The sequence below is a fragment of the Schistocerca piceifrons genome, chromosome 4 (assembly GCF_021461385.2).
Source record: "Schistocerca piceifrons isolate TAMUIC-IGC-003096 chromosome 4, iqSchPice1.1, whole genome shotgun sequence".
In the NCBI taxonomy this organism is placed as follows: domain Eukaryota; kingdom Metazoa; phylum Arthropoda; class Insecta; order Orthoptera; family Acrididae; genus Schistocerca; species Schistocerca piceifrons.
Genome location: NC_060141.1, coordinates 341,758,403 through 341,786,213, shown reverse-complemented (window position 1 = coordinate 341,786,213; position 27,811 = coordinate 341,758,403).

The following is a 27,811-nucleotide window of genomic DNA, read 5'->3' as shown; positions in this document are numbered from 1 at the left end:
TTTCAGCAGGGTAATGCAGACCGCATGTTGCAGGTCCAGTACGGGCCTTTCTGGATACAGAAAATGTTCGACTGCTGCCCTGGCCAGCACATTCTCCAGATCTCTCAACAATTGAAAACGTCTGTTCAATGGCGGCCGAGCAACTGGCTTGTCACAATACGCCAGTCACTGCTCTTGATGAACTGTGGCATCGTGTTGAAGCTGCATGGGCAGCTGTTCCTGTGCACATCACCCAAGCTCTGTTTGACTCAATGCCCAGACGTATCAAGGCCATTATTACGGACGGAGGTGGTTGTTCTGGGTACTGATTTCTCAGGATCTATGCACCCAAACTGCGTGAAAATGTAATCGCATGTCAGTTCTAGTATAATATATTTGTCCAATGAATACCCGTTTATCATCTGCATATCTTCTTGGTGTAGGAATTTTAATGGCCAGTAGTGTATTGATACTGTTTTCGTGCAGCACACAACGCGTTTTGGCTTAAACCTTCATCAGATTCGTATTTAATAGGACATCAGGTTTTAAATTACGAACGCATATGGTAGGCTGGACTACAATAGATCACTAGCCTATTGCAGGGTTCGTATGCAGAAATCTGTTTATCAATGTCGTTTTAAATTGCATTCTGGTGAAGGGTTTAGTCGATACGACTTAGCTAGTCTTATGACAAAAAAAAGCAGCCGGCCCTTGTGGCCGAGCGGTTCTAGGCGCTTCAGTCCCGAACCGCGCTGCTGCTATGGTCGTAGGTTCGAATCCTGCCTCGGGCATGGATGTGTGTGTTGTCCTCGGCTCAGTTGGGTTTAAGTAGTTCTAAGTCTAGGGGACTGATGACCTCAGATGTTAAGTCCCATAGTGCTCAGAGCAATTTGAACCATTTTGAACAAAAAAAAGAAGCTGTCAACTTTGAGCCTTATAAATCGTATTGACCTTATGGTAGTAGACTTAAATTCTGATTTTGAATCATTTATTGTCCTATATATTGCGACTCTAATCGGTAATTACTCTCTATCTCTCCCTCTCTCTTGGAAGGTCCAACGGTACTGACCCACCGTCGGTCATCCTATAGGCATCACCAGATGCTGATATGGGTGGGCATTTGGTCATCAAACCGCTCTTCCGCGCGTTGTCAGTCTTTGTGACCGGATCCGCTACTTCTCAGTCAAGTAGCTCTTCGGTTTGCCTCACAAGTGCTGAGCGCACCCCACTTAGCAACAGCGCTCAGCAGACCGGACGGTCACCCATGCAATTGTTAGCGAAGCACTACTGCCCTTAACTTCAGTGATCTCATCTGAACCGGAGTTACTAGTGCGGCAAGGCCGTTAGCAATCGGTAGTTATAACACCAAAATTAATGTAATGCAGAAGAGAAATACAAGTATCATTACATGGATGGGATGACAGAGAACTTGCACACCGTGGTATTTCTCTTATAGGGGGATGGTCAAGAATGGTTATGATGATGGCCTGTCTGCTCAAACTCCCGATCTTCGACATTCAAAGAATGTCGTGCCGGGTCCAGGTCAGACCACCCGCAGTGGATATGTCAGTACACGCACTACAATATACTATACTGAAATGTTAAGACTTGTCCCTGTACTTGACTGCGTTGTAGTTATATTGTCGCGCTGACCGAGTAATTTTATTTCCCCCAGTACTTCCAGACACTGCATTACGTTCAAAAAAATGGTTCAAATGGTTCTGAGCACTATGGGACTCAACTTCTGAGGTCATTAGTCCCCTAGAACTTAGAACTAGTTAAACCTAACTAACCTAAGGACATCACACACATCCATGCCCGAGGCAGGATTCGAACCTGCGACCGTAGCGGTCTCGCGGTTCCAGACTGCAGCGCCTAGAACCGCACGGCCACGTCGGCCGGCGCTGCATTACGTCGTTAACAAATCTCTTTCTAGAACATTTTTAGAACAGATTGACACAAGATAAATCCGCATACTTGTGATTTTGTCCAAGTGCTCAGAAAAATATTTCATACTTTCTCCTATCATTATGACTTATAGGAAGAGTAAAATTAGGCGAGCCATTACACACGCCCGCACTAAGACGAAGCAGTACCACTTAAACTACCGAGTTGGTCAAACAGACCATAAGCCAGGTCAAGTGAAAATTGACGTCTTCAAAATAAGAGGATTATATTAGCAATAACAATATTTTTTTTCAGTATGTTAACCACAGAATCAGATCTCTGTAGGCCAGTGCCTTTACATACACAGTGTGTCTCAGTTCTCTTAGGTCTATAAAAAATAAAATTCACGGACAATGTTCAGAAAATCACTGCATTTATTCGAAATAGTCTCCCCGTGACTCAGTATACAACTGAAATCGTTTGAAAATGCTCTAAACAGTCGCTGTTGTCCGTTTTTGGAGTTGCATTTAGTACTGAAGTGCGTCATTAAACGCAACTTAGTAGTGTCCTTTTACTGCCAACTTCAATTTGGGGAACTACCAAATGTCGGCTGAGGCCCTGATACCTCCATTCAAGCTTCTGCAATATAGTTTAAGGGCTGCACCTGGTAACTATAATATTCATCTTGTCGTATTTACCAGCGTGGCTGCAATATGAATTTAAAGCACATACACCCAGTGACTATGACATCTGTTTAACGGCTCCACAGCTTCTCTGTGAAAAACGTTTTACATAAGTCTCTATTCTCGGGCAAACCATCACCTCACACACATCTTTCATTAAAATACGCAATATATAATAACATCAATCATTTAATCACCTTGCTTTCATAGAACACAAATACGCTTAACTTCTTTATATGTTTCAGCTACCACTAGTGTTACTTGCCCACTCAACAGCTCACTAACATTCCATCTTAATCTTCGTACAGGATGCAGTTAAGTAATACATGTAAGTATGTACCATTCGTTTCATTAAAGTATTATCTGATTCGTTTACTTTTATCATGCAGTGCCCATGTTGCTGACCGTACGCTTTCTCTTACTACATGAAAAATCCTTATTATTGAAACGATCATCTGTCCTGTCAGTGCGGTGTTTTTCTTATTTAATCATCGATAAAACAATAGCTCTTCAATGAGTGATGAGAACATATATTAAATAGCTGCACAAATGCGCCTGTGAGATTTCTGTTTGTCTTGATGGTTATATTCTGCAGCACTGAGCGAGGGATTCTATCATGTATAGGCTTCTGTCGATAACTGCGCAGTTGAGCGCCCCACAGGCCAACCGGTTAAAACCACTTGAGCATTTAATAACGTTTCTTACATAATATGAACCTTTACTTCTTGTCACTTTCTCTACATCATTTGGATAATGAAGACTTAAATGAATAAAAGAGACCATTTTGCGTCGGGTAAGTAAATAGCACTTGCGTGAGGCTGTAAACCTTACTAAAGAGCTTTTAAAATAAGTGACAGTCGCTTTGCAGTTCTGTTACTCGTTAAACATAGGCATACCGCATTCACAATCTCTTAGGTACCCTCAACACGAAAACTGAAAGCCTCCGCCTGGATCTGGGCAACAAAGGCATCTTAAGTCTTCAAAAAATGGTTCAAATGGCTCTGAGCACTATGGGACTTAGCATCTACGGTCATCAATCCCCTAGAACTAAGAACTACTTAAACCTAACGACAGCACACAACACCCAGTCATCACGAGGCAGAGAAAATCCCTGACCCCGCCGGGAATCGAACCCGGGAACCCGCGCGCGGGAAGCTAGAACGCTACCGCACGACCACGAGCTGCCTCTTTTCGTTAAATAATACGCTTCTTACGAGTAAGTACAGTGCATCTATGTGATGTAGCATGTGTGACACAACACTAAGTCCGTTACTAATATACTCTGCACCTTCCACAGATAGTAATTGACATAGTAACTTACGTAAAGCATGTTCATAGCTCTGTGATCAATTCAGACAACCATTTCTATTCAATTACTTAATGAAATAATACTAAAACCGTCGTGTACTTTAATATCGTCACTAGCTAGCAAACTCCCTTGACATATTCTGCATTCAAGTAGTTAGGTTCATGATCATTGTATGCTCCAGGTTATTCACTAGCACACAAAAATTCTTTCTTAAAGGGTACTTGGTACTCATCCAACGTTTTAAAGTTGGTATTTGAAACACTATTCAGCAGCTTGAACTCTTAAAAAACCACTGTGATTCTAATTCACTGAATTTCAGCCCAACATTTGGGAAACATTCGCACAAATGATTTTAAAAACACAGTGGGTTGTATATTTTCCATCGGATCGTATGTAACCAACTTAGGAAATAACTAGTTCAGAGTTGCTAACTATCTTAACCACAGGTTTACTCTTTTTTAGAATACCTTAGGAACTAATGAGGTATACTGATAAAGTAAGGAGTGAGAAGGTTCTCCGCAGAATCGACGGAGAAAGGAATATACGGAAAGCGGTGACAAGAAAAAGCGACAGGATAACAGTACATCTCTTAAAACACCAGGGAATAATTTGCATGGTATTAGAGGGAACCGAAGAGGGTGAAAGCTATAGAGGAAGACAGAGACTGGAACACATCCAGTAAATACACTCCTGGAAATTGAAATAAGAACACCGTGAATTCATTGTCCCAGGAAGGGGAAACTTTATTGACACATTCCTGGGGTCAGATACATCACATGATCACACTGACAGAACCACAGGCACATAGACACAGGCAACAGAGCATGCACAATGTCGGCACTAGCACAGTGTATATCCACCTTTCGCAGCAATGCAGGCTGCTATTCTCCCATGGAGACGATCGTAGAGATGCTGGATGTAGTCCTGTGGAACGGCTTGCCATGCCATTTCCACCTGGCGCCTCAGTTGGACCAGCGTTCGTGTTGGACGTGCAGACCGCGTGAGACGACGCTTCATCCAGTCCCAAACATGCTCAATGGGGGACAGATCCGGAGATCTTGCTGGCCAGGGTAGTTGACTTACACCTTCTAGAGCACGTTGGGTGGCACGGGATACATGCGGACGTGCCCTGTCCTGTTGGAACAGCAACTTCCCTTGCCGGTCTAGGAATGGTAGAACGATGGGTTCGATGACGGTTTGGATGTACCGTGCACTATTCAGTGTCCCCTCGACGATCACCAGTGGTGTACGGCCAGTGTAGGAGATCGCTCCCCACACCATGATGCCGGGTGTTGGCCCTGTGTGCCTCGGTCGTATGCAGTCCTGATTGTGGCGCTCACCTGCACGGCGCCAAACACGCATACGACCATCATTGGCACCAAGGCAGAAGCGACTCTCATCGCTGAAGACGACACGTCTCCATTCGTCCCTCCATTCACGCCTGTCGCGACACCACTGGAGGCGGGCTGCACGATGTTGGGGCGTGAGCGGAAGACGGCCTAACGGTGTGCGGGACCGTAGCCCAGCTTCATGGAGACGGTTGCGAATGGTCCTCGCCGATACCCCAGGAGCAACAGTGTCCCTAATTTGCTGGGAAGTGGCGGTGCGGTCCCCTACGGCACTGCGTAGGATCCTACGGTCTTGGCGTGCATCCGTGCGTCGCTGCGGTCCGGTCCCAGGTCGACGGGCACGTGCACCTTCCGCCGACCACTGGCGACAACATCGATGTGCTGTGGAGACCTCACGCCCCACATGTTGAGCAATTCGGCGGTACGTCCACCCGGCCTCCCGCAAGCCCACTATACGCCCTCGCTCAAAGTCCGTCAACTGCACATACGGTTCACGTCCACGCTGTCACGCCATGCTACCAGTGTTAAAGACTGCGATGGAGCTCCGTATGCCACGGCAAACTGGCTGACACTGATGGCGGCGGTGCACAAATGCTGCGCAGCTAGCGCCATTCGACGGCCAACACCGCGGTTCCTGGTGTGTCCGCTGTGCCGTGCGTGTGATCATTGCTTGTACAGCCCTCTCGCAGTGTCCGGAGCAAGTATGGTGGGTCTGACACACCGGTGTCAATGTGTTCTTTTTTCCATTTCCAGGAGTGTAGTTGAGCTACTCCCAGATGAAGAGGTTGGCACAGGAGAGAAATTCGTGCCGGGCCGCATCAAATCAGTCAGATGATGATTCAAAAAAAGAGAAGGATGTAATGGTTTTACACACTGAATGCGTAATATCCTTCCATTTAGCACAGTATCCTGCCAACACTCAATACATTTTATAGCACCGTCACTAGTTACTATTGTAACAGGCCATAAAACTTTTCTGATATTCTTAAAATCTTGATCATGGTGAGCACCATAATTGATACTAAATGAGTAATGAAAAGTACATGAGATTCATTAATACATTGTGCCATGAACGGTTTTCGTTCGTTGAACTCGATCAGGTTGCCTATAGTTAAATGAAACAGGAAATTAAGCTAAAGCCACAGTTCATTAACGAATAAAGTATGCAACTCACGCTGATAACGGACTTGTACTAAAAAATCCTCGCTTGGTAGTGATCAAGTCATGACACGAATGGTCTGGGTGTCGTACGTAAAGCTAAATACCAAATCCAAGAACACTGGTCGCAAATGTCCTACTGACCGCCTGGCGGAAGCATGTCAAGCAGACACAGCATGCCACCTACATGTAGTAAACTGCCCAGACAGGTCCACTCCTCGTCGGAGATAACCATGTGATCATAGTATTTGGCCACTGTCGAGTGCGATAGTCGACTGTGCGATCATAATCGTTACAAGCACTGACATAATTGATATTGAAGAGTGCACAGTTAATACAAACATCTGAAAAATAGAAGTTAACAACACAGTTACGCACCATAACAAAGGAACAGGTGACAGCACTTGCGCCAAACTACACAGTCATTTGCCAGTGAATAATTATTAAATACAGCTGCAAAATGGTTATGTAAAATGTATTAGGGACGGTAATTTTGGTCTCACAGAACGATCATAATTAATTAATAATGTAGCCTTAAAATGTCTACTGTCTTTGAAAATGTAGAAGAGTTAAGGCAACGAAACTGGTGGTCATCGTATGCTGTTAATAAAATTACATTCGAGATGTGTTAAATTAGCTAAAGTTATTTACAATGGAAAGTACATACGCCAGTGGTTGCACAAAGTTGTATCACCATTAGGCTGACAACGACATACTACTTATTGTAGGATCGACTGTAAAGTAATTGCAAGTAATACATCAGAAGTCATACAAAGCGATTATGATTACAGAATAAAAACAGTTACAACAGACAGCGTCTTGTCATTGTACGTATAAAAGGGTATAAAATAACACTACACATATTCAGTGACAACACAGTTTCTTGTAAGGGCTTTTGTTCATTACTCATGATCACTCTGAGTGAGCACATTTACCGCTTTTTGCTATGCTGTGTGCAATTACCTCACCATTTGCGTAACTAATTGTTCACTGTTTTATCCGTCTATGTCAGTGCAACTTTGGTGTAGGCTTTCGCATCTGTGCCTTTATTGTACAGTTATGTAGCAAATACAGCACTGCTCAATTTCAGTTTGTTAGCAACGCACAAGAACTACCCAGTTTTCTTTTACTGATTTCTCTTTATATATTAAAAACTTAACCACATTCCCTTGATTCTTTCGATAGGTTTTATTTATATGTGCCTTATTCTCTGGGAAAGTTTCTTTACCTCAGTGACAAAAGCATTTTCGGATGTTTACGTCAGTGAGCGAATTAAGGGCAACAATCTTGTAATTACGAATGGAGACTGATGTTGAATATACTTGGCTAGTGTATACGGATTTAAAGATTTTTGTATTGAAACAACGCCCTTGCTTGGCTTCTCTGGACAGGTTTAATTTGTATTCTTTGCTAGGAAAAACGAATTTATTTGTCTGATTTGGTTGCAACTCATTACGTTTGATTTCGTTTTGTGTACAAATAAAAATGCCTAGAAAACGATTGAGTCTTTCTGAATACACCGGAATGGATAAAAGACTGAGAACTATGCGGTCTAAACAACACAATAATAATCTTGAGATTTTATCTCACTCTTACGAAACTCCTTCCGAAAGCGAGACGCGAAGTGAATCTGATCGACAGCGTTACGCATTATCTCTCTCCTCAGAACCCTTCACTCACAGAGGATTAAAGTTACTTGTCTCCAGCGTAACATCTGTGAAGCGGCAATTCTACCGGAAAGTGTTGCAGGTAAGTGCTTTTTCATATCCTGAATGCCGCTGATTACTAACAATTTACTATTTTACTTTAAATGTGTGCAATTCTGTGTGAGCTTATGTTGTGGCATGACGATGAGCAAATAAACGCGTATTGCAGGCGTGGACTTAAATGTCAACTGCTTTTTACACAGACATCTCTACATGACTCTCTCCCATGTTTTTGAAGCAAACAAACTTTTCATTCACGTACCCAATCGAACTACTTCAAACGTTGTATGAGAAGAAGCTTTACAAGTCAAAAATAAATTTCACGTGTATGAAGTCTCGGGCACAGCTATACGTAAATACCTAGTGAAAGCTGTGTTTCTCAGCCGGTAGTAAAGTAAAATATTACAGTACAGAAGTGTTATATACCACTATCATGAACATCAAACATGTGGAAACTTACAGAGAGCAAGTATAAATCTTCCACTTGAGCACAAAAAAAAAAAAAAAAAATTACCGCTGAATTTCTGGTACACAATAAATCACACAACTATAAAGTTTCTCGGCTCAAATAAATAAGTAGGCATTACAGCTACGAACTACCGCACAGGAAATGCCGTGGCGGACGAATGAGTGCGTTTCATTGGTAGAATGCGCTTGTCGTTCCTCTTGTGAAGTACTGTTGCGTGGTATGGGATCCTTATCGGATAGGAGTGACACATGATGTCGATAAAGTTCGAAGAATGGCAGCTTGTTTTGTATTATCGCGAAATAGGGGGGAGGATAATGTGATAAGTGAGCTGTGGTTGTGATCATTAAAACAAAGGCGTTTTCCGTTGCTGCGAGATCTCTTCATGACGTTTCAATCACAAACTTTCTCCTTCGAATGCTAAAATAGACTGCCGGACAAGAAAATGAAGCAGCCAGAAGGGGAGGACGAAACGAAGAGAGACTTCACGAGTTGAGAAGGTGAGTGATGTGATTGCAGTTATTAGAAAATCGAGTCACATTTACAAGGATCTTCGCAGTATGAACCTGTTCATCAGCGTTGCGTCCCACCCCCTCTGGTCTGGATGCATGCACTATTCAGTTGGGAAGCGTGCAGTAAAGTGTTAGTATCCTCTCCTGTGGCAAGCTGGCACACAGCTATTGTAACTTGTCCTTGATATCCTCCATAGTAGTAATGGCGTGGGACGGAGTTGAGGACCAAACTGGCCTCACATATGTTCTACTGGGGACAAATCTGGGGATGTCGCTGGCCACTCCATACCGTTGATAGAGAGATGTGCCATATGTTGACGAGCATTGTCCTGTTGAAAAGTGGCAGCATAGTGCTGTCACCTGTGAGGTAACACATGAGGATGCAGCATATCGGTCACGTACCGCTACGCCGTCAGAGTTCCGTCAGTCACTACCAGCCGAGACCTATCATACCCGATGGCTCCCCATGACACCAGGAGTAACAGCGCTGCACCTCACCAAAACATTGGAAGAATGGGACCTTCCCTCGGTGACCGCTATATTCGCCGACGATGGTCATCCAGAGTAGTGCAGAACCACGATTCTCTGCTAAACACAGTGCGAGGTCATTCGTCAGCGGGCCATGTGTATCGGTTACAGCATCATTCTATTCGCAGCCGTTTGTGAAGTGGTGTTAACGGCAGCCTACACGTGCGACTGTAATACATTAGCGTGACTGCTGCTAGTCTCCAACTAATGGTGTGGGACGACACGGTATTTGCTAGTTTTCACGTGGCAGGCGCAGATGTGAAGGGGCTACGATGTGCTTGGTGCACAATACGCCTATCTTCCACTTTGGTGGTCAGGTGTGGTCGACTGGAACCTTGAAGACGAATATGTCTGCCCTAACGTTTCTAAGCAGTCCAACATCTGGCAATTGTCACATTCAAATGACCCACAAATCTGGATGTTGCACAATTGCACAATTCGACTAGACGGCCAAATGAAGCCCTTTTCAAACGCAGTCAAATGCTGACAACACTGTCTAACATGTGTACACAGGATCTCTGTGTCTTTTACTGTGATTGCTCAACATATGAGCGTGTTTACGTCTCTACTATCGATATAAAACACACAGGAGATAGCAGCGTCACCTGGCCGAAATGTCTCCTAGTCAGACAACCGCACGGTGCATCTAGTATCTAAGAGCTTGCGCTCTGTGTTTAGAATAGTGAAGGCGTGCGATCTGAGTCTGACGAAGGGCCGATCGATATGGATCGATGTGAATGGCCCGGAGGCTCGGCACGAGCATTTTGAAAACTGCACGACTTGTAGAGTGTTCGAGGAGTGGTGTGGGGAGTGTCTCCAAAACGTGGCAAAACCAAGGTCAAACCATGTCCAGACGTTGGGCGGCCACCTCCTATTACAGATGTCGGACGTCGTTGGCTGGTCAGACTGGCAAAACAGGACAGACGACGAACTGTGGCGGAACTAAGATCAGACTTCAATGCTGAGCGGAGTACGGTATGTCTGAACCCACAGTGCACCGAACACTCCTAACGATTCTCCTCTGCAGCCGACGACCCCTGCATGTGGCAGTGTTAACACCGCGACGTCAGTGTCAATGACTCAAATGGGCACATGACCATCGCCACTGGACACTGGAGCAGCCGCATAGTGTTAGGTGCTCTGAATAACCCCGATACTTTCTTCACCATGCCCATAGGACAGTGCAAATCCGTCGTCTTCTAGGGGAACAGCTTCTTGACAGCTGTACTGCGGGACAGAGACAAGCGACTGGCGCCTCCACCAGTGTCACGCACTGGTTGCAAACTACGTACACCCATTTATGACGATCCTGTTTCCGGACGGCAGTGCCGTTTTTCTACAAGATAATGCGACATGCCACAAGGCCAGGAGTGTGACGGAGTGGTTGAAAGGCAACGCTGGTGGGGATTGTTTAAATGATTGATTGTGTTGGCATAATTTTAGTGTTCTACCAACATGTATTTTTCAAAAGAAATAAACAGACATAAATTATGCTAAACAAGTTACTGATTGAATACCTTAAACAACTAACAGGTGGTTTAAGACTACAATGGACAAAGATCCTGGGTGGCAGAAGTGGTTCAAGTACTCTGGCCCTAAAAATGTGGATAACGCAATCTGAATTGATCTAACGCTGAGGAGACTTCGATTGATCAAATCTACTGAAGTTTCTCTATATAGGTGCAGCTGAAAGCAAGTGGCGATTGAAATCTGTACGCCCTGACAATACCGGAGCGGCAGTATGTTACCCTGTTTGATTGTAACTAACAGCTGACGAGATGTGTGCGGCGGAAGTGAGACGTGGAGGTGGCACCTGTGAATCGATCGCGGCCACGAAAGAAATGCAGAAATCTCACGGTCTAGCGATCAGGCAGACGGATCGCAATTTACTCTCTACCAGAGCCCTGAAATCACAGTAGATTTCAGTGTGTGCACTTATACGACAGAGTACACATGGATACCAAACGTCAAAACTGGTAAAGCAAAAAAGAACAAATGTGCCCGCGGCAAACGAGTAGTCCAAGTCGTTTGAAGTCACACTGTTGGTACAGTAAGAACTTCACCACAGGCTCCCCAGTCTAACCTACTCGCAAGTGAAGTCAGTCTCTGGACAGGTACCAAGTACACATGCCAGAGCGTCGACTAGCAGTGCTTTCCGGACTTCCCACACTCGAGTGCCTCACACTTCTCCCGAAAAAATTCCGTTTTCTCGCAAAATGCACGAACGACACCGCCTTCACCCCTTCTTGAGCCAATGACAGGGCTCTAGAGGCACTAAATCTGCCATCCCACACGATAGCAAAACTCATGTCGAACCAGGGCAAAAGTTAAGAAACCTGCATCTCTGGAAAAAAATAAATCGCCAATTACTGGCTTTTGTAAGTTTTCGCAGAGGGGGAAGATGATTTTCTCCAAAGTCATGTCGCTTTCCACCACAACAATCGAACACATACAGTCTTAAAGATCTTTATATAAATCGCCTTTGCCTTGGAGCTTGTTAGTCCTAGCTATGGGGTTTAATAAAGTTCTACCTCTAAACAGTTCTCAGATGCCAGGTTACTTATAAAACTGAGGCCGCCAATGGAAGTGATCCACAGGCCTATTTGAAGTATCGATGAACACGAAAACTTGTGAACTTTTATTACTCCTGGCTTTGCACACAATGCCTGGTTTACATGTCCACTGAGTAGACGAGTTCCTTCAGACCGTCGCCCCCAGCCTAGGCTTCGGCTGGCACCATGGCAGGTATCATGACATTGTTCTGCTGGAGACCTTTGTCAAAGAGGGGCTGACCTGTCTGCCCCGTACGGCTGTGGTCTGGTCCAACAAGATTTACTAAGGGATGGGCTCGTGAACAGTTGCTTTCAACTCCCAACATGCTGTTTCTACGAGCTAAGAAACATAAAAATACCGCATGCTTTTAGTGTCCTACCAGGCTTCATCAGTGTTTGCTGAAGCCATTAACTTTCTAGTCTTGCTCAAGGTGCGTCAGGTTGTAGTAAAATCTTTAATAATTTTAAGTATGTGGAAAGTAGGTGAGAGAGTAACTTGTCCTCTCTCATGGTCTGAGGAACACAGTGGCGACTTCTATTCATGTGATGGCCTCCCAACTCGCCAAATCTGAACCCAATGGAACACCGCTGGAGTTCATCACCCCCCTCTCTAGACTTTACTAGGATTAGGTGACTTGTACGTGTAGATGTGGTGCTAAATCCTTTCAGCGACCAATCAGGGCCTGATTCCTTCCATGACACGACACATTGCCGCTGTTATCCGTGCCAAAGGTGGACATACAGGCTATTAGGTAGGTGGTCATAATGTTCTGGTTGATCAGTGTATACCCTACCAGGAATGGTACTAACACTTAACACAAACAAAACAAAGTACTCTGGTGGTCGTCCTACCTGTAACAGAGAATTGCAATTATAATCATTTACACACCCACCGATGGTGTGTACATATACCAATTTACAGTTACGTCTGACTATGTCCCCTGAGTTCTTCACTTATTTTTGTTGGGCAGTGTATTTTGTTGACTGCCACATGTATAGGGAGAAACGACTATCATAGTTTCTACTTGATTACTCTCCTATTCACAATAAAGTGCCTAGCAGAGGGTTCAGTGAATCACAAAGGAGATCAGAACTCACACAGAAAGATGTAGGTGGAAGATTTTCCCATAAGGTGTTTGAGAGTAGAACGGTAGGGAAATAATGGAATGAAACTATGAGTATATGGTTCCACAGACCCTCTCCAGTCTCAAACATCTATGATGTATTATTGCAGACTGAAGTGACGAATGAAAATTAGTACCAAGGCTATGATTCGAACCCGGCAATTCTAATCATTAGGGAGAGTCGCTAAACACTAGGCCATCCTGGCGCAGTTGCTTCTTTCTGCATATATCCGTATGGGTGTTTGAGATTTGAAAACATCGCTGGAACCATGTACTGTAGCTTCATTTGATTATAGGATTTATTCCCGAGTTTCAGGCTGTATCCCCCGTTCCGTTCGATACTGTGGAAGGAAGATTTAGTTTAACGTCCCGCCGACATCTTGGTCATTAGAGATGGAGTACAAGCTCTGATTGCGTCAAGGATAAGGAAGAAAATCGCGTTGCCCTTTCAAAGAAACCATCCCGACGTTTTCCTGGGGTGATTTAGGAAAATCACAGAAAACATGAATCTGGTTGGCTGGACATGGATCTGAACCGTTGTCGTCCGGAATATGAGTCCATTGTGCTAACCACTGCGCCACCTCGCTAGGTTTCGATACTGCGGTGGTATTCCAATACATTTCGAGAGCCTCTGCAATGCGGTTCGAGCTCAGGGAGTAATACCAAGTGCGCTAAGGCATTAAAGGGAATTTGGATTCAGATGGGAGGCGTCCTAAGGTTTTTCGTGCAGTTGTAAGAAGCCACTGTGTCAGGGTGGCGTAGTGGTTAGCGCATCAGCACAGTGACAACTAGACTGGGGTTAGAATCGCAACCTTGCTACAAATTTTCGTTAGATAGAGAAATAGTGGGAAAATACTTTTACAAATCCTTTGCCAGACACTTAAGTTTGAATTGTGAGTAATGATGTAAATGTAAATAGATTTTCAATTTACATGGGTAACAGAAAGTAGCATAAAACAATAATTAAAATTTTCGAGCCAAAAAGAGCCGTAAGCAATTTCGAGAAGTAGTAGTAGAAGGGACGTTCATTCCGGTCAATAAGGAGAATTTCTGCTTTACGGTTCCATAAAACTTAATCTGCAGCCGTTCCATTTAGTCTGTCTATGCCATATCTGCAGCTATGCCTTGAAGCATTCCTTCCACTCTAAGTCGTTTGCTTACTACATTCTCCGTTGGTGCAGGCAGTAAAGAAATCAACGTAAAGCAGTCTTTTCTATACTTTTCTTCTCATGCAACTATTTGAAATTCAGTCCTACAACTCGTGTTTTGAGAGAAAGCGGAGCCGCCGGCGGCGAGGCGGTTCCATAAAGAAGTGGAAGACGGCCTCTGAGCAGTGCTTACGCCTGGTCACGGGTCGGTGGCTCACAAGCCGTTTCCTGGCAAATTACGCCGGCGACTGGCCGCGGCGGGCGCCGATAGCTCTCCGGCTTCCCGATTTATAGCAGCCGTAAAGCGGGCAGTGATCAATAAATTTAATAACGGGACTAATAGTTTCTAATAACGCCGAGAGTATTTACGATCTTATGGATGGCGAACACGGATCTAATCTCTTATGACTTTAGCAGACAGCCGAGAAGCTGGCCTCGTTCTATTATAGCGTTGAAAACGTGCACTTATAAACAGAGCACCAGAGAAAACGCAGGTCGCACTATCTTCGTGTAATATTACGTATGCGATACAAAAAATACAGTTTACAATTTCATTAGGCTATATCATGAGCTCCGCCAGTCAAGTACTGTTCGTGGAATTCTCGAATATCATGCCCAGTGGCATCGCCGCTGGAGAGGGATGTCGTGTGTGTGCCCCAAAAATTTTTGAAAAGTGATTTCATCTTTTTCAGTCTTAGCTGCCAAACAATGACACCGTTGAACGAATATATCCCATTTTAACTAAATGTACATACTAAAACTGCTTTGCAGTAAAAATTAATGCTTTGCAGGAGTTATTAATGTGTCAGTAAATCAAGTCCACTTACATTATTCACGAGCAAGACAGTGTTGTTAGTTTCAATGAAACGTATTGGTACGACTACGAGTGGTGAAGGAGCGGAGCAGATTAGCACGAATCAGCTTGGTTTTGCTAGAACATTTATATCTGATTTTGGCAACAAGAGAAACGTATTTGCATCACTATAGAATTAACTTTGTAAGATTATTTTACCTGATGCTCTTGACACAGTATTTAATCGTCGTTTTACACTTTTTAACTGCTTACTTTGCACTGAATGTTGTGAGTGATGTTTAACATGTGTGAGACTCTGCACAAACGGACTATAAGAAAACTGCAAGCACAGATTCGTAACTACATATAAAATCGATAAGTAACTGCTAGCCGGTGTGGCCGAGTGGTTCTAGGCGCTTCAGTCTGGAACCGCGCGAGCGCTACGGTCGCAGGTTCGAATCCTGCCTCGGGCATGGATGTGTGTGATGTCCTTAGGTTAGTTAGGTTTAATTAGTTCTAAGTCTAGGGGACTGATGACCTCAGATGTTAAGTCACATAGTGCTCAGAGCCATTTGAACCGTTTTGATAAGTTACTAAAAATTGCTCGGTTTTTACACATTACAGTAAAGTCAACAAAACAAAACCGAGCGGGGTGGCGCAGTGGTTAGACACTGGACTCGCATTCGGGAGGACGACGGTTCAATCCCGCGTCCGGCCATCCTGATTTAGGTTTTCCGTGATTTCCCTAAATCACTCCAGGCAAATTCCGGGATGGTTCCTCTGAAAGTGCACGGCCGACTTCCTTCCCTAATCCGATGAGACCGATGACCACGCTGTCTGGTCTCCTTCCCCAAACCAACCAACCAACCAATCAACAAAACAAAGCAGAACCTTATTCATCGAAAACCTTATATAGAAACGGAATAGTACAAGGAAATACGCACTTGAAAACGAGAATCATTTCCCAAAAGACGTCGTGTAAAATATGAATAAACGAAAATCATGACTGGTAGCAGAAAAGTTATTTGTAAACAAACCATTACTTGTATTTTATTCCTAGTTTTCATAATTTTCCCTTTGTGTTTTTAGTGTATTTTTATCTTTGAAAAATAAACTATATAAAATCATGTGCAATAAGCTATTTATTTACATTTCCAATAAAATCAAGAAGACCTTTGTTTGAAGAACTACTTAATTTTGAAACAGTTTCCAAGTCTGTTTAGAAAACCATACAAAATGATCACACGCTCAATTTCAATAAATTTAAATGTTAATATTATATAACTTTTTTACACTCGGTAATGGCGAAATACGTTTTAGTCCAGGCTTAGACTGGTACACTTTAGGAATTTCAGGTGCCGTTGAAACATATTGTCTGGGGCATCCATAATGCTTCAAAAAGTGGTTCCAGGTCCTAATTTTTTCAGGGGGATGTCCCGTTCAGCCCCCTGGTGATCTGTACCCTGTCTCCTGAGTCGTTGCCTCCTCCCCACATTGATTTAGTGCTGGTGACGCCCGTCATCAAGGCGTTTCAGGCGACCGAAAATCTGTTCTGTGCGAATCAACATGGATACTGGAAACAAACATCTTGTCAAACCCAGTTCACTGTATTCGTCCTAGAGACACAGAAAGCACCACATACCGGCACCTATATTCACGCCGTGTTCCTTGAGTCGTAAACGCGTTTAATGCAGCTCCGCACTATCGCTCGGGAAACAAAATACGTGCGTACTAAATGTCGGAGCTGTTTTGTGATCCGGCTGGAGAGTTCCTAGCGAACAGACACAGCGCATTCTGAAAGGAGGTAAGTCTGCAGACGTAAAAAGCAGCTAGAGCATACCATACAAGTTTACATCTACATCTACATCTATATCATACTCCGAAGCCACCTAATGGTGAGTGACGGAGGTTACTTTCGGTACCACTATCTGATCCCTCCAACCCTGTTCCACTCGCGAATAGTGCATGGGAAGAATGATTGTCAGTAAGCCTCTGTATTGGCTCCCATTTCTCGAATTTTCTCCTCGTGGTCAATACGCGAGATGTATGTAGAGGGAAGTAACATGTTGTCCGAATCCTCCTGAAAAGTGCTGTCCCGAAATATCAATAGTAAATATCTTCGTGATGCACAACGCCTCTCTTGTAAAGTTTGCCAGTTGAGTTTGTTTAGCATCTCCCTAACGTTCTCTCACCAGCTAAACGATCCCCTGACGAAACGCGCGGCTCTTCGATGGATCTTCTGTATGCCCTCTGTCAATCCTACCTGATAGGGATCCCAGATAGATGAACAACACTCAAGAGCCCCTTATAAGACACTTCTTTCGTGGATGAGTTACATTTCCTTAAGATTCTTCCGATGAATCTGAGCCTGGTGTCTACTTTTCCCACTATCTGCTTTATATGGTCATTACACTTAAGGTCGCTCAGCATAGTTACGCCTAGATATTTTACGGCAGACGCTGTCTCCAGCTGTTTGTCATCAATAGTGTAACTGTACAGTAGTGGATTTCTTTTCCTATGTATGCGAAATATGTTACATTTATTTACGTTCATAATCAACTGCCAGAGTCTGCATAATTTATCAATTCTCTGCAGGACGTTCTGCAAATTCTTACTATCTTCTGGTATTGCTACTTTGGTATAGACAATTCCATCATTTTCTACTAGATTATATATATTGTAAATAGCAACGGTCCTACCACACTTCCCTGTGGTACTCCGGATATTACCTTTACGTCTGGCGATTTATTTCCGTTAAGAGCGACGTGTAGAGTTCTGTCTGCAAGGGAGTCTTGAATCCAATCGCAGGTCTGCTCCAATACTGCGTAAGTGTGTATTTTTTTCATTAAACGTCAATGCGGGATGTGTCAAGTGCCTTATTGAAATCAAGGAACACGGCACCAACCTGAGCGCCGTTGTCCACTGCGCTGTAGATCTCATGGAGGAACAGAGCGAGTTGAGTTTCGCAAATCTCTGTTTGCGGGGTCCATGTTGATTTGTATAGAGGAGCTGTTCATTTTCCAAGAACGTCATAATTCTTGAGCATAAAACATGTTCCATAATTCTACAACAGATCGACATCAATGATATAGCTATATAATTGTGTTGATCTGTCTTACGGCCTTTCTTTAAAACGGGAATGACCTGCACTTTATTCCAGGTGCTAGGTACCTTTCGTTGCTCAAGCAATCTACGATAAATTACTGCTAGAAGGGGAGCAAGTTCTTTCGCATAATCTTTGTGGGATCTTAGAAGTATATCATCTGGCCCTGAAACCTTTCCACTACTAAGCGATTGTAGCTGCTTTTTAATTACTCGACAGGTTATCTCAATATCTGCCATTTCGACGTTCTTACGACGATTGAAAGGAGGAACAGTGTTACGATCTCCTGCGGTGAAACAATTTCGGAAGACCAAATAAAGTATATCGGCCTTCTCTGTGTTATCTTCCGTTTCGGTGTCGGTGTGGTCCCTGAGAGAATGAATAGGTGATTTTGATCCACTAACTGATTTTACATGTGAACAAAATCTCATAGGGTTTTTACTCAGGTCTGTTGACAACGTCTTACTTTCAAATTCATTGAACGCTTTCTCCTTGCTCTCCTTACTCTCATTTTCTCTTCGTTCAACTTTTGCCTATCTCTTGAATCTAAGATGAAGTGCTCTTAGTTTGCTCAGCGCTTTTCTAACACGGTTATTAAACCATGGTGGATCTTTCCCATCTCTTATAACCTTACTCGGAACATACTTGTCTAGGGCATATTGAACGATGCCTTTGGATTTTTTCCATTGGTTCTCCACATCTTCGTCCTCATCACCGAATACTTGATGCTGACTGCTGAGATATTCTGAAATTTGTATCCTGTCAACCTTGCTTGCTGACTGCTGAGATATTCTGAAATTTGTATCCTGTCAACCTTGCTGAGCAAATACATCTTCCTACCTTTCTTAACATTCCTTGTAGGACCCGTCGTCATAGATTCTGTCACACCCTTATGATCACTAATACCTTCTTCTACGGTAATTGATTCTTTAAGTTCAGGTCTGTTTGTTGCCAGGATGTCTAAGATGTTAACCTCTTTAGTTGGTTTTTTAACTATCTGCTCAAGGTAATTTTCGGACAAGACATCCAGGACAGTGCCACACGATTCGCTGTCTCCGGTCCCAATTTTGATGGCATAACACTCGCAATCTATACCCGGTAAGTTGAAGTCACCCCCCATTACAACGGCATGATTAGGAAAATTACTAACGATAGTCTGCAAGTTCTTTTTTTTCCGAAGACTCGTCGATAACAACTCGTTACTGGACACAAAATAATTCTACGCGGAAGAAACCCTGGTAGGCGCACTCATTGAACGTGCGCAGAATAACGGTACAGTGAACGCAAAGAGGCACCAACGGAGCAGCTCTCTATCGAAGCTCCAAGGACAAGAAAGCAAAGTACATCACCACGTACATCGAAAAAGGTGAAGAAGGATATGGAAACAAACTGGCAGCATTTGATACACCGAGAAGTGCATCAGACGCCGAGAAAATTACCGCAGTAGAAGAGGTACTTACGGACTTTGCGGCCGAATTGAAAGGCAAGACGGTTTCCACCAATGTTTTCCAGCTTGTGAGAAATAGAATCTGGGCATTAGTATTGACGCAATAGCAACTAGAAGGAGAGATAGACGTACTGAATTCAGAAAACACCCGACGTCGACAACAAGTGAGGTGCTCACTACAACTAAAGCACTACAGGACTCGCAATCCATCGAGGCACTTCAAGAGGCGAGCCTTGAAGCTCAAATAGACGTGTTAAAAGAGGAGAACTACAGGATGAGCTGCTGCCTCAAACTGTGCCAGATGCAAAATAGAAAATACAAAGTGTAGAAGACGTGCTGTGAAAAGCGCTAGAGGAAAACTGCCATCTTCAAAGTACTGGAATAAACACGACAGACTTTCGCATCCGCAGTGGCAGCAAGCAGCCCAAAACAACACAAAGTGGTTGCAAAGATAGGAAAAGCTAAGGAAAAGCAGGCTACGACACTATTTATTTGACCTACAAGCAATCTAAACACTGAAGACGTCCGAGACATACTGACAAGACCTTAACAAGAAGAATTGAAGTTTAAGGCCATAAGAACCACACCAACGGTCGTAGTTGTGGATACAGCAATGGAAGAAGACTTTAAAAAGTTACAGGCAAGGGAAGAAACGATACAACACATCAGGTGTTAAGGAACAAAAAAAAAAAAAAAAACAAAAAACGACGATCATTACTTACAGCTCATGGGGCCCCAACTACAATAATGGAGAGTGAATTCCTCTCACAGCTCTATAAACTAAATTTGGAAGAAAATATTGACGAAGAAAATTCTTTGAAGGGGAGAAGATCAAATTCAAAGCAGGTCAGAAGGGAAGGAGCACAACCAACATAGTTCTGAAAGTTACACCAAAGATAATAATTTTGAGTCAAAAACGAGTTTTTAAAAATTTCCTGGCATTTTACATAGAGGACTACGATGCAATAAGCAAATGATTTGAATGCTGTTGGCTAAGCCACACATCCAAATATTGTGATGACGAACAAATAACCTGTGCCAAGTGTGGGAAGAAGGGACATAAGAAAGCTGATTGCCTTTCAAGGGAATCCCCAGTAGGATGCATTTCATGTAAAAGAAGAGACAAAGTTTGTAACAAAGAAGGAAGCTCGGAGTGCATAAGATGCTGGATGACAGACTGGTCGCTAAATTTCAATATGAATAGAGAAGAAACTGCAAATAAACTGAGGATATTACAGTTAAATATGAAGAATAGCATCATGGTGAGCAACGAGCATCCTAAGGCAATGGAGGAGTCACGAATTGATACAGCATGTTTGCAGGAACCATACTCAAGAAACAGCAAACTGATGTGTATCCCAAGTAACAGTAGAGTGATAACAGGAGATACACCACGGATGGCAGCAGATATGACTGTAACTAAAATTACTCAGTTAAGTAATACTCACGCAACAACAGTAGAACTGAAAAGAGGAAACGATACGTGGATAATAGCATCCCTGTAAGCCCAATACTTCCATGACATAGAACCATTTGCAGACTGAATGAAAATAGTGGCGGACTATGCAAGAGGAGAAAAATTGCTCACCGCAGCTGATATTAACTCAGTCAACTCTTTGGCATGCAAACACTACAAATGGTAGAGGAAAAATCACCAATGAAATCCTCGCTGAGTACAGTCTGTACAGCCACAGCCACCAACGTTCGATAATGGCAGGTCACAGAGCGAGATATATATAACTATATTAAATGATAAAGCCTTACCACACTGTCACACGTGGGAAGTGCGGCCAGGATCTGTACATAGCGACCATAACGGGATAGTGATAGAGTTACATGGGACTCTAGACACTAATTGAGAAGGAAAGCAGTTCAACCTGAAGAGAGCAAACTGGCCTAAACTGAGACATACAGTGGAATCAGCTGACCTTCCCTCAGAACGTGGCAGTGTAGACTACAGGATCCATGTCCTCATGCAACTATTAGTAAGGGTACAGGAAGAAAGCATTCCTAAGCTCAAATGCAGGCCCAAAACACGAACGCCTTGGATTAGCGAACTATCCATACTCCGAATAGATCGCAGATTTTATCAAAAGCGATAACCATACAGGACAAAGAAATCAGATTGGCTGACAATCGTGATGCTAAAGCAAAATATAAAGAAAAATTAATGGTCATAAGGAAACAGCTTTGGGACAACCATGTAAAAACGGAACTAGTAGAAAACACCTGGGGTATACCATATAAGCTTTTGGCAGAGAAGATTAAATCGCCCACTATTCTGCCTACACTGAAACAAGAAAATGGGAACATGACGAGAGGATGGAGAAGCATCGCGGAATATCTGCTTTTTAAACTTTTACCAGACGGTGACCCGATGTCAGACAACCCAGACCACGCAAATATGCAACGAAGTTTTAATGATGTCTACTTGACTGAAACAGTAACTCCCCCTTTCGTGAACGAAGAAGTACAAAAAGCAATTTTCAGAATGAAAAGCCGGAAAGCACCGTGCCCGGACAGTATACATCCGGAGACGTTACAGCAAATAGCAGCAAAGATAACGTGTTTCTTGACAAATGTTCTAAACGACGCACTATCGGTAGGCAAAGTACCGGCTGCATGGAAAACAGCAAACACAGTGGTAATAAAAAAGGCAGCAGATAAAGATCCTACAAATCCGAGGTCATACAGGCCCATACGTCTATTAAACACTTTGGTGAAAGTTCAAGAAAGGCTATTATGTGACCATCTACAAGCCCACGGATAGTTACAGGGGCTTAGCGGAAATCAGTACGGCTTTCGCAAGAATAAGTCAATCGACGGCGCCATCAATCAAGTGCTTCGAATTGTTAATGATACTGAAAGAAAATATGCAGCAGTAATACTATTAGATATACAAGGAGCATTTGAGCAACATGTGGTGGCCTGGATTATTCTTACGGCTAAGATCCCGGGCTCCCTATACCACAGCTTGAAAGACTACCGCTGAGAAAGGGTCGCCCAATGGAAAGAAGGCAACAGAAAGGTGATCAAGGAAAAAACAAAAGGATGTCCACAAGGTTCTATCCTAGGGCCCCTATTCTGGGATATTATAATTGAGCCACTTCTCAGCCTCAGGGAAGAAGGGGTTAACACAGAAGGGATCGTGGGCTATGCTGACGATCTATCAGTTATAGTGATGGCGAATTCAAGAGCCGAACTGGAACGGAAGGCAAATGACACCCTGCTTGAAATGAACAACTGGTGCCAGAAACGTAAGCTGACAATAGCCCGAGCAAAGACGTTGTATATGCTGATGAAGGGGAACCTACAGCGGAATCCAATGATTCGATTAGGTACCAACAATACTGCCAGGAAGAAGGTAACCAGATACCTTGGAGTCCAGCTGGACTTATGCATCATATAAAGCTAACCACAGACAAGGCAGTAGCTATTCTACATAAACTCGCGAGAATAAATACGGCAGATTATAGGATGCCGCTACAAATGATCATGACATATTACTATGCAATATACGAGGCGATAGTGTCTTATGACTCTATTACATGGGCACACGGATTACGTCTATCGACATATGTGACAGCCGCCAGAAGTGGTCAGAGGAATGATTCCTGTGGCTAGCTAGCACCTTCGGAACAACATCTACCGAAGTCCTGTGCGTAGTGCTCGGCACGTATCCTATTGATATGACAATCAGATATAGAGTGGTAGCGTATTGGCTGAGAGGGGACCAACATCACAAAGTTCAGGAGGTAACTCACGGGGATATCCCGACCAGACACGATTTAAAACGATTGATGGAGTGGCAAAGGCTGTGGGACACCAGTGAAAAGGGCAGGCGCGTACAAGAGTTCTTTCCTAATATTGAAGAGCGCCTAAAAATGAGACATCCGGACCCTGCCACAGGAATGATGCATTTCCTTATGTGTCAAGGACCGTACGCAACATATTTTACCCGTATACATCAGGACAGAGCCACCAATTGCTCATGTGGAAACCTGGGGGCACCAGAGCATGTTGTTCTCCAGTGCAGCAGATACGACCCAAGTGAGGAGCTTCAACTGCTACAAGAGGACCAGGCGCTGCGGGAGCCTGATAAATGGAAGCTAATCAATGACACAGTAGACAGAGTCTCAAGGGCCCTCAAGGAGGAGTACAGAAGAGAGAGGCAACGCCAGGTTGCGCAGTTCCGAGCACAGCAACGACAGCCCCGCCAGGACGACAGTGTCAGCGAGGAAACAGAGGGAGATGGCACTGACGAGAGCTACCGTGATTTGTCAAATCAAGAGCTGTATAGTTGTAATATTATGCCTATGATGTACTACACAACTGGACATTAAAATTGCTACACCAAGAAGAAATGCACATGATAAACGGATATTCATTGGACAAATATATTATACTAGAACTGACATGAGATTAAATTTTCACGCAATTTGGGTTCATAGATCCTGAGAAATCAGTACCCAGAACAACCACCCCTGGCCGCAATAACGGCCTTGATACGCCTGGGCATTGAGTCAAACAGAGCTTGGATGGCGTGTACAGGTACAGCTGCCCATGCAGCTTCAACACGATACCCCAGTTCATCAAGAGTGACGAGCCAGTTGCTCGGCCACCATTGACCAGACGTTATCAGTTGGTGAGAGATCTGGAGAATGTGCTGGCCAGGACGGAAGTCGAACATTTTCTATATCCAGAAAGGCCCGTACAGGACCTGCAACATGCGGTCGTGCATTATCCTGCTGAAATTTAGGGTTTCGCAGGGATCGAATGAAGGGTAGAGCCACGGGTCGTAACACATCTGAAATGTAACGTACACTGTTCAATGTGCCGTCAATGGGAACAAGAGGAGACCGAGACGTGTAACCAATGGCACCCCATACCATCACGCCGGGTGGCACGCCAGTATGGCGATGACGAATACACGCTTCCAATGTGCGTTCACCGCGATGTCGCCAAACGCGGATGCGACCATAATGATGCTGTAAACAGAACCTGGATTCATCAGAAAAAATGACATTTTGCCATTCGTGCACCCAGGTTCGTCGTTGAGTACACCATCGCAGATGCTCCTGTCTGTGATGCAGCATCAAAGGTAACCGCAGCCATGGTCTCCGAGCTGATAGTCCATGCTGCTGCAAACGTCGTCGAACTGTTCGTGCAGATGGTTGTTGTCTTGCAAACGTCCCCATCTGTTGACTCAGGGATCGAGACGTGGCTGCACGATCCGTTACAGCAATGCGGATAAGATGCCTGTCATCTCGACTGCTAGTGATACGAGGCCGTTGGAATGCAGCACGGCGTACCATATTACCCTCCTGAACCCACCGATTCCATATTCTGCTAACAGTCATTGGATCTCGACCAACGCGAGCAGCAATGCGCGATACGATAAACCGCAGTCGCGACAGGCTACAATCCGATCTTTATCAAAGTCGGAAACGTGATGGTACGCGTTTCTCCTCCTTACACGAGGCATCACAACAACGTTTCACCAGGCAACGCCGGTAAACTGCTGTTTGTGTAGGAGAAATCGGTTGGAAACTTTCCTCATGTCAGTACGTTGTAGGTGTCGCCACCGGCGCCAACCTTGTGTGAATGCTCTGAAAAGCTAATCGTTTGTATATCACAGCATCTTCTTCCTGTCGGTTAAATTTCGCGTCTGTAGCACCTCATCTTCGTGGTGTAGCAATTTTAATGGCCAGTAGTGTAATTGTAAGTTTTATGAACTGACGAATTGTAATTTATGAATTGATACAGTAGTAATACGTTAAGCTTTAAACTTGAGAATGAAAATTTTATATTCCTGACTGAAGAACACTGTCAGTGTTAAGCTTCATGCTATCACGTCCTAGGTAAGTAAGGTTTTAATGCATACAGTGCAAGTAAGAACTGAACAACCACTTACATACGATATCTGTTAATGTTAAGTTTTATACCCACAACATCATACATTGGTCCGGTTTCAATTTTCATAATCGAAGTAACAAATCAATGTGAGAACGATATAAGTCTGTCTCATTGTAAAGTCTGCACTCTTGATAAATGAACTGTATGTGCAAGCAATAGTCAAGTCAGACCAGACTTTTTATCACTGCACTCTTGCATGCTAAGACACAAATCTCAAGTCATTAATTACCTTTAATTTACTTAATTATTAACTTTATGTAATATCTCAACTATAAAATTAATTTTTAACTCTATAATTATAATTGTTTGTCAAATCTTTGTATATTAATTTTTCAATAAATATTTATGGTAGCAAATCAGAACTCAGTACTCACACGTTGGTGGGACACGTGCAATGACACACAGAGTATGGTCGTATCGCTCTGTGTGTCGGCTAAGAGACCAGCCCGTAGCCTAGAAAGGACCCGTATTATGCACAAAGATGGCGGGTTATTAAGAAGAGTAGCAGCAGTGAAAAAAAAAAGTTCTCTCTGAAGCGCTCTACAACTACAAATCCTGACCCAGGTGGTCTATAAAAGCATCCGATCACCACTTTTGACCGTTCTTTGATGCTCAATTTCACCCAGATTATTTCACATTCGGAATCCGTGATAACCTCCTTAGATTTTATTGAATTTTTTACTGCAATAAACACTCCGCCACCATTGGCGATAAACATTCCAATCTGGGCTTAGGATTTCGTTGTCATTGACGTCTGGTTTCAACCATCTTTCTGTTCACAATACTATCTGTGTATTAAAACCTTCAGTAAGCGATACTAATTCTGGAACCTTTCTTTGGATGCTCCTGTAGTTTACTAAAATCATATTAATCTTATCTCTGATCTGCGAGGACCAAGATTCTCTGAGGTCTCTGTGGCTGGTTTAACAGGAAAATCGTCTCTGCTCCAAAGGGAGGAGTTCTCTAACCTAAAAAATCCCATGTACACGCCACACGTACTTCACTACCCTAGTAGCCGCTTCCTGCGTGTAGTGCACGCCTGGCCTATTAAGATGAACACTACAATTATGCACCCGATAGCGGTGGTCGAAAAATTCGCATCCGATACTGTCGCAGAGTCGTCTGAGCCTCTGGTTTAGACCTTCCATTCTGCTCCAAACCAGAGGACCGCGATCAACCCTGGGTACGATGCTACAAACAGACAGCTTAGCCTGCACCCCACGTGCGTTGCTAGTTGCCTTCACAAAATCAGCCAGTAGCCGAAAGGAGCCGAGGATGGCCTCAGAACCCAAGCTGCAGGCGTCGTTCGTGCCGGCGTGTGCCACTAAATGCAGCAGGTTGCACCTAGTGCGCTCGATAGCCGCCGGCAGGGCCTCCTCCACATTACGGATGAGACCTGCGAAACATACCAAATGCACTCTGGAATTTTTCCCGCCTTGCCTGCTGTCTCCCTAAGGGGCTCCATCACGCGCCTAACGTTGGAGCTCACAATGACTAGCATACCCAGTCTCTGTACTTGTACGGACTGGGCAGGAAAATCGACCGCTGATCCAACAGAAGAGGTATCCCGTGGTGGCTCAGAGTTACCGTCAACACTGGGCAGCACCTCGTATCTGTTGCTAAGACGTAGGGATCCAGCCGCATGTCCTGCTCCCTCTTCCGCCTTCCGTCCAGAGACACACGGACCCACCACTGTCTGCCACCCACTCTGGAGTCAGGACGGAGCGGTCAGATGTTGCGCATCAAAAGTCGCAGCGACGTCCGGGTGACCAGGGGATTCCAGTGGCACCAAAGGTGTCGCAGGTCTCGTCACTGGCGCCCCGACGTCACCGCAGCTTTAAGCATTAGCCAGAAGCTTGTTGACTAGTCAGCGCAGCTTCCGGCTGTTTACGGAGAGCAGCCAACTCTCCTTGTATCCGCTCACAGCAAGCACAGTCTCCAGCCATATCGTACTGTGTATAAAATAGATATAAGGTCTCAAATGGCGTTACTGAGTTTGAAAATATTCCAAAGGAGAATGAAGTAACACTGAAAGTTGCTGTACAGATTTCTCACTGTACTCTGAGGCCGCAAGATATTAAACAGAAATAAATGTCTCTACTGAAGTTGACGTATTAACAGATACCTGTTATCAGAAAATCTGTTTGCCGA